Source organism: Macaca nemestrina, chromosome 7 (assembly GCF_043159975.1).
Source record: "Macaca nemestrina isolate mMacNem1 chromosome 7, mMacNem.hap1, whole genome shotgun sequence".
Lineage (NCBI taxonomy): Eukaryota > Metazoa > Chordata > Mammalia > Primates > Cercopithecidae > Macaca > Macaca nemestrina.
This window is the reverse complement of record NC_092131.1, coordinates 47,853,873-47,864,125: the sequence shown is the minus strand read 5'-3', so window position 1 is coordinate 47,864,125 and position 10,253 is coordinate 47,853,873. Positions and strand designations below refer to the sequence as shown.

Genomic DNA, 10,253 nt, shown 5'->3' with positions numbered 1-10,253 from the left:
AAGTTACAGAAAGGCAAAAATAAGATCAATAGTCAGATAGCCCAGCGCAGCACCTCCATCCTGGTGTTAAAAATCAACCCCTGACCTAGCTGCTTGTATCATCCATAGATTCCAGGCATTGTGTGAAGAAGCATTGCAAAATTTTCTTTTCTGTTCTGTTCTGTTCTGTCCTGTTCTGTCTTGATTACCAGTGCATGCAGCCCCAGTCCTGTACCCCATGCTTGCTCAATCGATCATGACCCTCACATAGACCCCCTTAGAGTTGTAAGCCCTTAAAAGAGGCAGGAATTTCTGTCTCGGGGAGCTTGGCTTTTGAGACACAAGTCTGCGGAAGCTCCCGGCTGAATAAAGCTCCTTCCTTCTTTAACCCAATATCTAAGGAGTTTTGTCTGTGGCTCGTCCTGCTATAGTGGATGGCCGTCTTCCTCCTGTCTTCTTATAGTCTTTTATCTGTGTGCATCTCTGTCCTAATCTCCTCTTCTTATAAGGACATCATCAATCATATTGGATCACGGCCCACTGACATGACCTTGTTTTACCTTAACCACCTCTTTAACAACCTCATCCCCAAATACAGTCTCATTCTGAGGTACTAGGAGTTAAAACTTCAACATATTAATTTCAGGGGAACACCATTCAGACCATCGCAATAAACAAAAAATAAAGCTGAATTTATTGTTTGGTTATATAAGGGAGAGCTATGCTGACCAGGCCCAGTCTCTCTAAGCAGATCAGGGAACTGATCTTAATACGGTTCTGCAGAAGCATGGAGTTTGGTGACTGGCAGAGTAGGTCAGTGTCAGCTGAAGAACTGTAGTTACTTGAGTGAGACTTTAGTAGATTTGTTGGCACTCAGTGGTATGTTCATTGAAGCAGTCCATTCCCAGCTGGTTTGCTTTCACAAGCAAGGGGTTGTCGCTGCTGGGATGGCTTCCAGAAGCATGCTTGCAGAGGTAAGTTGTTGACTGATTAAGTAGATTTAAAATCATTTCTGGTGGTTGATCTTGTATACTGGCTGTAAATCTTTCCTAGGAGTGTGGGAACTTTTAAAAGTTTTCACTAGTGTCAAAAATAATACTTAAGTTGGGCATGGTGGCTCACACCTCTAATCCCAGCACTTTGGGAGGCAGACGTGGGAGGATCACTTGAGCTCATAAATTTGAGACCAGCCTGGACAACATGGCAAGATCTCATCTCCATTAAAAATCAAAAAAATTAGCCAGGCATGGTAGCACACATGTGTAGTCCCAGCTACTCTGGAGGCTGAGGCAGGAGGATCACAGGAGCCCAGGAGGTTGAGGCTGTGGTGAGCTACGATTGTGCCACTGCACTCTAGCCTGGGAAACAGAGCAAGAGCCTGTCTCAAAAAATAATACTTCAGAAAGAGTTAGTTATTCTCACTCAAGTAACTACAGTTCTTCAGCTTACTTATATATATGAAAGAGAAGATTCAAGTAAAAAAAAGCAAAGCATTATTTAAAAGGGTAAAGAGAGAGATGAAAGTATAAGCAGCCAGGAAACAATACATCTTGTTCACACAATCTGTGGATAAACTCATTACCCGGCATGTAGCAAAGAGGATGTCCTGGATAGTTGTCCTTGGGCAGATGGATTGAGGGAATAAAAAAAAAAAATTGTTTTTTTTAAATGGAGTTTTGCTGAAAAGCACACATGACAGGCTGTGCCCGCTGTGTAATGTCTCCCCCTGTGTCTCCAGGAAACACTCCCTTAGCTAGGCCAGGTCTGCACCCTTTCCCTCATCAGCATCCCTCACCAATCACAGGGTTCCCAGGAAACAGAGTGGACTGCCTGGTAAGAGAGTTGTGTTGTCAGAGAACTTCGGGCCTACATGGCACAGTTGCTGAGGCAGTTCTCATATCCCTCACTGGCTCCAATAACAGTGCAGGGAAGGGAAGACAAATCCTTACCTTTGTTCCTTCTGGTGTACAGAGCTTACCATAACCAGATTGGCAATTTGCTGTCAAGGAGTGAGGCCTTCCTGTCTCTGCAGCGCAAGACATGACTATGCAATGGATCAGTGAGAGGTCTCATTGTAGTTGTTTTTCCCTCTAACATTGGATATTGTGTGTGTTGGAGGTTCTTACAGGTATTATTGAATATATTTAAATATGTTTGGACCACATCTGCATCAAAGGAATGTACATCAACAAGAGGTACCAGACTTGAAGGTGAATGCCAGTGACTTCAGGTTGTCTTTCTTTGGGAAGCAATGCATGGACTATATACAGAAGAGTTGCATTTGTCAGTAAGGGGCACTTTAAAAAATGCAAGGGAAGAAGTAAGTGTGTAAGCACTAGTCAGCCAGTGGCTGCATATGTCACCCACACCTGGCCAAAGAATGCTCATCCCCCTAGTCTAACCGATGAGTTCTGGGATGGACACATGAGCCCAGCCAACCATTCAGCATCCCTCCAAGGACTCACTGGCTAGTGCTGTTGGGGAAGATTTTTCTGTTGCTTTGGGAAAATGTGACCAAACTCACTGACCAGGTGGAAGAGGCACATTTGAACTATGAAAGAATGAGAACAACATGCAAAGAAAAGCAGAAGCAGACATGAAAGATGAATGAGGAGAGCTTGGTCACTGTTAAATCCCTAGTTTTTGAGCCTTCTCCCCTAGTTTTATGACCCATTCTGTATTCTCCCAATTGATATTTGTGTCAATAAATTCTTTCCTTTTTTTTTTAACTCAACTGATTTTTTTTTCAACTAGTTTGAATTCAATTTCTATTACTTGCAACCAAGAGTCCTACATGATATAGTGCTTTTTACTTTTATAAAGATCATCATAATTATGGCTTTATTATAATTTTGACCTTAATTATAATTGCAATTTTACTCATGTTATTTTCTCTCCTCCATAATAAATTTTTTCCTCTATAAATTTGCATCAGTATAAAACATGCACAATATGTTCCATCTTAAAGAAAAAACATTTCTTTGATCCCCCACATTCTCCTCCAGTTATTGTTTCATTTTTCTCTGTGCCCCTTTAAATCGAAATTCAAGAGTTTTCTATGTGCACTGTTTCCACTTCATCATCTTCATTCTCTCTTCAACTTACACCTGTCAGGCTTTTGTCCCCACTATTCCACTGAAACCACTCTTCTTATTGTCACCAGTGATCCCCATCTTGATATATTAAATGATCAGTGGTCAGTCTTCATCTTACTCAGCCTCTCAACAGCATTCGACACAGTTGGTCATTTCCTTTTTCCATTTTCCATTTTCCATTTTTCAAACCCCTCTTTTTACTTCATTTCCAGTGATGTCCCTCTTACTGATATAGAGGTTAAAAAGAAATTATTTAGGCAGATAGGGTAAGGAAGTCCTCGGTAAGGTTTTCCTTTTAATGAAAAGCAGCCACCAAATCATTTGCTTTTCTAAAAAAGAGCAGCCTGTAAAATCAAGCTGCAGATATAGACAAGCAAGCTGGAAGCCTGCATGGGTGAATGCCAGCAGTTCTGTCAATAGGAAAAGGCGACTTGGGACTAGGTATGATCAAAATGACGGCTCCATCTTCCCTTCTCTTTGCCAAACCACGTGTACAGTAAGGAGGAGAAAACATGGCACCAGCCAGGTGAAGACCCCATTTGCATAGTAAGATTAGGGTGGAGTAGCCAGCTTCCCCATGTGTTATGTAAATGTCACATCTGGTCCAACCAATCTGTGGGCCCTATGTAAATCAGACACTGCCTCCTCAAGCCTGTCTATAAAATCTGGTGCACTGAGCTGTGGGCTGGAAGTCTGATTCAGGTGTCCCTCTCTCTTGCAAGAGGCAGAGCTGTTCTTTCTCTTTCTTTTGCCTGTTAAACCTCAGCTCCTAAACCCACTTCTTGTGTCGGTGTCCTTGATTTCCTTGGCGTGAGACAATGAACCCCAGGTGTGTACCCCAGACAGCGATGCTACTTCATTAGCTCATAGGTGCTGGTTCCTTCTTAGTCTGCATTGTTGGGTTCTCCTTTTCCTTTTCCTGGCCTTTGAATTTGGAGTACCCCAGGACAGTCTTTGACCTTCTCTTTCTCCTCTATCTATTCATATATGCTGGCATTCTCTGTACTCTCCTGAGTCCCAAAAGTGTGTTTCTGGCACTGACCTCTCCCCTCAGGTCCAAACTCACATCCTTACTAGTTGCCTAATCCTCATCTAATCTTAAAATATCTAAAGCAGAACTCATGATTCCTACCTCCAAACTGTTTCTACCTGCAGTGTTCTCCCATCTCAGTAGATGATACTCTATTTGTGCAGCCCCAAACCTCAGAATCATCCCTAATAAGATGTTGAGTGGAAATTTTCTTGTGGCCTCAGAATTGGCCACTAGAATCCAGCTCTGAGAAAAAAGATACATCTTGCACAATCCATATTCTAAAAACAGCCAGACACCTCCTCAGACTTATTCATAGGAAAAGAACCTGTCATGCCACTCCTAAACATGGCCCCAGTGATTCCCTCTCCCATTTTTAACCTGTCCCAGAAGGAAATGTCAGAAAGAGTCATGGGAAATGAGGCAGTGAGTCAACAGCCTCAGAGAAGGGCTGTGGCTTTTTCCTCCTTCCTCATGCAAAGGAGGGAAGCTCACAGGAATTGGGATACCCGAGAGAACGGAGACTGTTGAGAAAGGAGACTGATATTAGCTCTTGCTCAGGCAACAGACTTCAACAGGGAAAAGAAAAGGGAGAAGTGAGATGGCAGAGCAGAGAGAGGGACCACAGTGGGGCTGCCGGTAAGACCATTACTGGGTGTGGCAAGGACTCTAGAACTCCCTGAGACCAAAGTGATGGGAGGTAACAAGACTTATGTCACCACATCAGGGGACTGGCAGCATGACAAAGGGAACCAGACAGTAAGACCATGGGGATGGAGCTGAGAGATTAGAAGAGGATGGATTAGAAGAGGTCCGATCTCCCCTGGCAGAAAACTAGGCAGAGGGAGGTCTCATTGGAATCATTCTGACAGCCTCCATATGACCACTCAAAAGACCAAAGAACTTGGATGTCCGCTGCACAGAAGGCATCAACAAAGTGGAGAGGTTTGCAATTAATCACACAACCACTTAAATAAAAGTGAAGGCCGGGCGCGGCAGCTCACGCTTGCAATCCCAGCACTTTGGGAAGCCAAGCTGGGAGGATTGCTTGAGCCTAGGAGTTTGAGACCAGCCTGGGCAACATGGCAAGTCCCCATCTGTACAAAAAAATTTAAAACTTAGCCCAGCGAGGTGGTGTGTGCCTGTAGTCCCAGACACTAGAGAGGCATGAGGATGGCTTCAGCCCAGGAGATTGAGGCTGCAGGGAGTTATGATCATACCACTGTACTCTAGCCTGGGCGACAAAGTGAGACTTCGTCTCAAAAAGGAAAAAAAAAGTGACTTGTCCCTTTTCATCTCCCCTCTCCCATTCCAAAATTGGCCTGCATGGGTAGCAATGGGAGATAGGGAGTGAGCATGTGTGGGTAGGGTGTAGAGAAGAGATGAACATGAAATTAAAATTGAGATAAAGTTTTACATTGAAATAGGCTAGATCAGGCATTATAATGCTTGCACATGATCAGATAACTGTGCCACCTATCAGAAATACTGTAAAGGGACAAGAAAGGAAGATTTAATAGTAACTAGAATAATATAAAACTGTTTCAAATGTATACCCCTGTGGGATTGAAATGGTCAAATAAGCCAGTTACTATTTCTAGCTCTAAATAGGCTTCTCTTCTAATTGACTACATCTCAAATCCTGCCATTATCCTGGTCCAAGCTAACATCACCTCTTCACTTAATCACTGCGATGGCCTCCTCACTGGAACTACGACTATCACTCTCCACTCCTCCTCCCCCATGTCTATTTTCTACTCAATGGCTAGAGTTCTCTTTTAAAAGCCTAAGTCAGTTACCTACTCAAAATATTTGGAATGAAACCTAAACTTTCACCGGACATGGTGGCCCACACCTGTAATCCCAACACTTTGGGAGGTTAAGGTGGGAGTATCAGTTGAACCCATGAGTTAGAGACCAGCCTGGGCAACATGGTGAGACACTGTCTCTACAAAACGGTAAAAAATTAGGCAGATGTGATGGCATGCAACTGTAGTCCCAGCTACTCAGAAGGCTGAGGCAGGAGGATCACTTGAGCCCAGGAGATCGAGGCTGCAGTGAGCCTTGATGGGGCCACTGCACTCCAGCCTGAGCGACAGAGCAAGATCCTGTTCCCAACAAACAAACAAAACCCCTAAACTTTGCTAAAGGGAGCAGCAGCTGGTGTGTTGTATTTCTGTAGAGTATCAGTAACCTATTATATTAATCAACAGTGATGAGTAATTAAAGAGAAATCTAATTCAAATAGGAAAAGAAAAATATTGTTGCCTTTTGTTGATTAGGTACAGAAAAATTTGTACCATATTGTAAAAGTACCAATTTCCTTATCTCACCCAAGTTGATACAAAACCATCATTACCGTTGTCTACCATCTCACAGAATCACACAAACTACTGGAGAATTTTCGTCTTCCTTTTCACTCCCACCAAAGCATTCATTTATTCATTTAAAAACAATTGCACTCACTATATACCAGCTTATGAGCTGTAAATACAACTATGGATAGAACAGACAAAAATTCCTTCCCTGATGGAACTTACATTCTGGTGAATGAGCCTTTTACTTTAATGATTAGATTAAAATAATGCTGTGAAGTAAGCATGTGGGGGGGAAAGTCATCAAAATGCTATCACTCATTTATTCATTTAGTTATCCATTAGGCAGTAAATTAGGAAGTGCATATTACATTCTGAAACTTACCTTTTCAGAAGTCAGTTGCCAGTATAATGAAACACTTGCTTTGAAATGATGAAAATAAGATTTCAGCTGGGCGCGATGGCTCACACCTGTAATCCCAGCACTTTGGGAGGCCGAGGCGGGCGGATCATGGGGTCAGGAGATAGAGACCATCCTGGCTAACACGGTGAAACCCTGTCTCTACTAAAAATACAAAAAATTAGCCAGTCACGGTGGCGGGCGCCTGTAGTCCCAGCTACTTGGGAGGCTGAGCCAGGAGAATGGCGTGAACCCGGGAGGCGGAGCTTGCAGTGAGCAGAGATCAGGCCACTGTACTCCAGCCTGGGCGACAGAGCGAGACTCTGTCTCAAAAAAAAAAAAAAAGATTTCAAATAAAAAACTTTTTCATTTTTATAAATTAACCTTAATAGATTTTTTAAAAATTTCAAAGATAGCAAAACTTTATTGCAATCCATGTAAATAAATAATGCAGGAAGGCTTAAGGAAAAGTAGATGATCTTCCCTGTGTGAACTCTCACCTACCACAGTAGGCTAACCATAGCTCAGAGCCTGGGATGAGCCTTCCTGCAACATTCCCTTTCTCATATAAACATTCTCAAATATTATAATGAATTATACGAACTTTCCATTTTCGTAGATTTAAAAATGATCAAATATCAGCAATATCCCTATGGATTTTTGGTTGAACTTATAAAAACAGTATTGTATTATACACTTCACACTGAGGCTTGCCTTTCCAGTTTACCAGTATCATGAACATCCCTCCAGATAAATTCAATAGATTTGACACTTTCTTTTTAATCACTATCCACTGCCTCATTGAATAGATATATCACAATTATTCAATCACATCCATTACTGATGGGCATTAAAACTCTTTCCTTTTTGTATTAAATAACTACAACCAATGGTTTATATCCTTGTGTATGTGTGTTCCTTCTATACTGATGCTGTTACTTCTATGAGCTGAATTTCTATGAGATGAATTCCTAAAATTGCTAAATTAAGACTATATTTAGATATGTTTAGATACACAAATACTTACCATTGTGTTATAATTGCCTACAGTATTCAGTACAGTAACATGCTACACAGGTTTGTAGCCTAGGGTATAGTATCTATCCTAGATGTATAGTAAGTTATACCATCTAGGTTTGTGTAAGTATACTCTATGATGTTCCTACAATGACAGAATCACCTAACAACCCATTTCTCAGAATGTATTCCCATCATTAAGCAACACATGGCTGTATTTGTTCCTTTGTACTCAATATTGCTTCATGCTATTTCAAATTTTATGTTCTTTTAAATTATGTTTTCTAGTTGCTTGCTGCTGGTATATGAATATGAAATTAACTATTATAAATTGCTTCTATAACAAGGCACTGTGCTAAATTCTACTATTTTTAAATTCTCCTATTTTTAAATTCTATATGTTTTCTATATAATTAAACCTATTATTTATAATATAATTATAGTCTAATTTCTTTTTCCCAATTCTTATGTCTTAATTTCTTTTTTTTTTTTTTTTTTTTTTTTTTTGCGCACTGTCAGGAATTTCTAATACGATGTTGACTTGAAGTTACAAAATGGGTAATTGCCTAGTCTCTCCTGCAGGACAGAGAGTGAAGGAAGCATTGGATGCTGGCATCTGGTTGGCTTCTGGGGAGGCCTCAGGAAACTTACAATCATGGCAGGAGGCAAAGGAAGAGTAGGTATGTCACATGGCCTGAGCAGGAGTGAGAGAGAGCAAGAGGGGAGAGGAGGTGCTACATACTTTTAAATAACCAGATTTTGCAAGAATTCACCCACTATCACAGGAAGAGCATCAAGGGGATGGTGCTAAACCATTCATGAGAAATCCACCTTCATGATCCAATCACCTCCCATCAGGCCCTAAGTATGACCTGTCACCCTCTACATTCTCTTCTGGTGAAAGAGCTTTTCAAGTTGAATATGCTATGAAGGCTGTGGGAAAAAGTATAGTGATTGGAATCATATATAAACATAGCATTGCTTTTGGGGTCTAAAAAAATTAGTGCTTTCAAAACTTTGTGAAGGAGTTTCCAACAAATGACTTATTAATGTTGATCAGCACATTGGATTGGAATGTTGGAATGCTGGCAGCAGGTTTGTTGGAAGTTGCTTGCTCTTTAGCAGACATAGCAAGAGAAGAAGTTTCCAACTTTAAATCTAACTTTGGCTATAACACTCCACTAAAACATCTTGCAAACACAGTGGACATGTATATACATGCATATACACTCTATAGTGCCGTTAGATCTTTTGCCTTCAGTTTCATGTTAGGATCTTACAGTATGAATGACAGTGCACAATTTTCCATGATGGACTCATCATGTGTTTTATATGGTTATTGGGGCTGTGCCATGGGCAAAGCCAGGCAAGCTGTAAAACAGAAATAGAAAAGCTTCCAATGAAAGCAATGACCTGCTATGACACTGTTAAAGAAGTTGCTCAAGTAATTTACATAGTACATGATGAAGTTAAGGATAAAGCTTAAGAACTCAGCGGGGTTAGTGGTTTAACTAAAGGAAGACATGAAATTGTTTCAAAAGGTATAAGGGAATAAGCAGATAAATATGCTAAAGAATCTTTGAATGAAGAAGACAAGTCAGATGATGATAATATGTAACATTTACTCCAGCATCTATTCTATTTTAAATTCCTATCACAATCCCATGTAACTATATAGCCCTGTGGATTACACATACCCACTGAACAATTTTTATTAAATTTTCATCTTGTAAAAGACAAAACAGAAACAATAACAAGATAATCTTAAAAATTAAAAATATTACCCAACTGCTTTCTGGCCTCTATGATTTCTAAGGAGGAACCCACCATCAGTCTTATTAAAGATCACTTGTACATGACGAGTTGCTTCCCCATCTTTGTCTTTTGATAATTTGATTATGTGTCCTGGCATGATTCTTTTTGCATTTATCCTTTTTGGAGTTCATTGAGCTCCTTAAATGTTTAGATTCATGTTTTAATTTTAAAAAATCAAATTCAGGAAATTTTTAGCCATTATTTGTTCAAATATTTTTTTCTGACCACTTTGTCCTCTCCTCTCCTTCTGGGATTCACAATATGTGTATTTGGTTTGCTTAATGGCATCCCATGGGTCTCTCAGGCACTGTTTGTTTTTCTGCATTCCTTGACTGAATAATTTCAATTGACCTATCATCATGTTTGCTAATCTTTCTATCACCATGCTCAAATATGCTATTAAAATTCTCTAGAGAAATTTTTATTTCAGTTACTCTACTTTTTAGGTACAAAATTTCTGTCTGGTTTCTTTTTATAATTTCTATTTTTTATTGATATTTTCTATTCAGTTATCATTTTCCTGATTTTCTCTCACATTTTGTCCATGGTTTCCGTTAGCTCTTTGAGCATATTTGAGACAGTTTGACTAGGTAGTCCAATGT

At 40.3% G+C, this 10,253-nt stretch overlaps 1 pseudogene; it reads left to right on the top strand.

Annotated features, from left to right (window-relative positions):
- Positions 1-1,671: 1,671 nt before the first annotated feature.
- On the top strand, positions 1,672-9,454 carry LOC105473729 (proteasome subunit alpha type-3-like; annotated as a pseudogene).
- Positions 9,455-10,253: the final 799 nt, after the last annotated feature.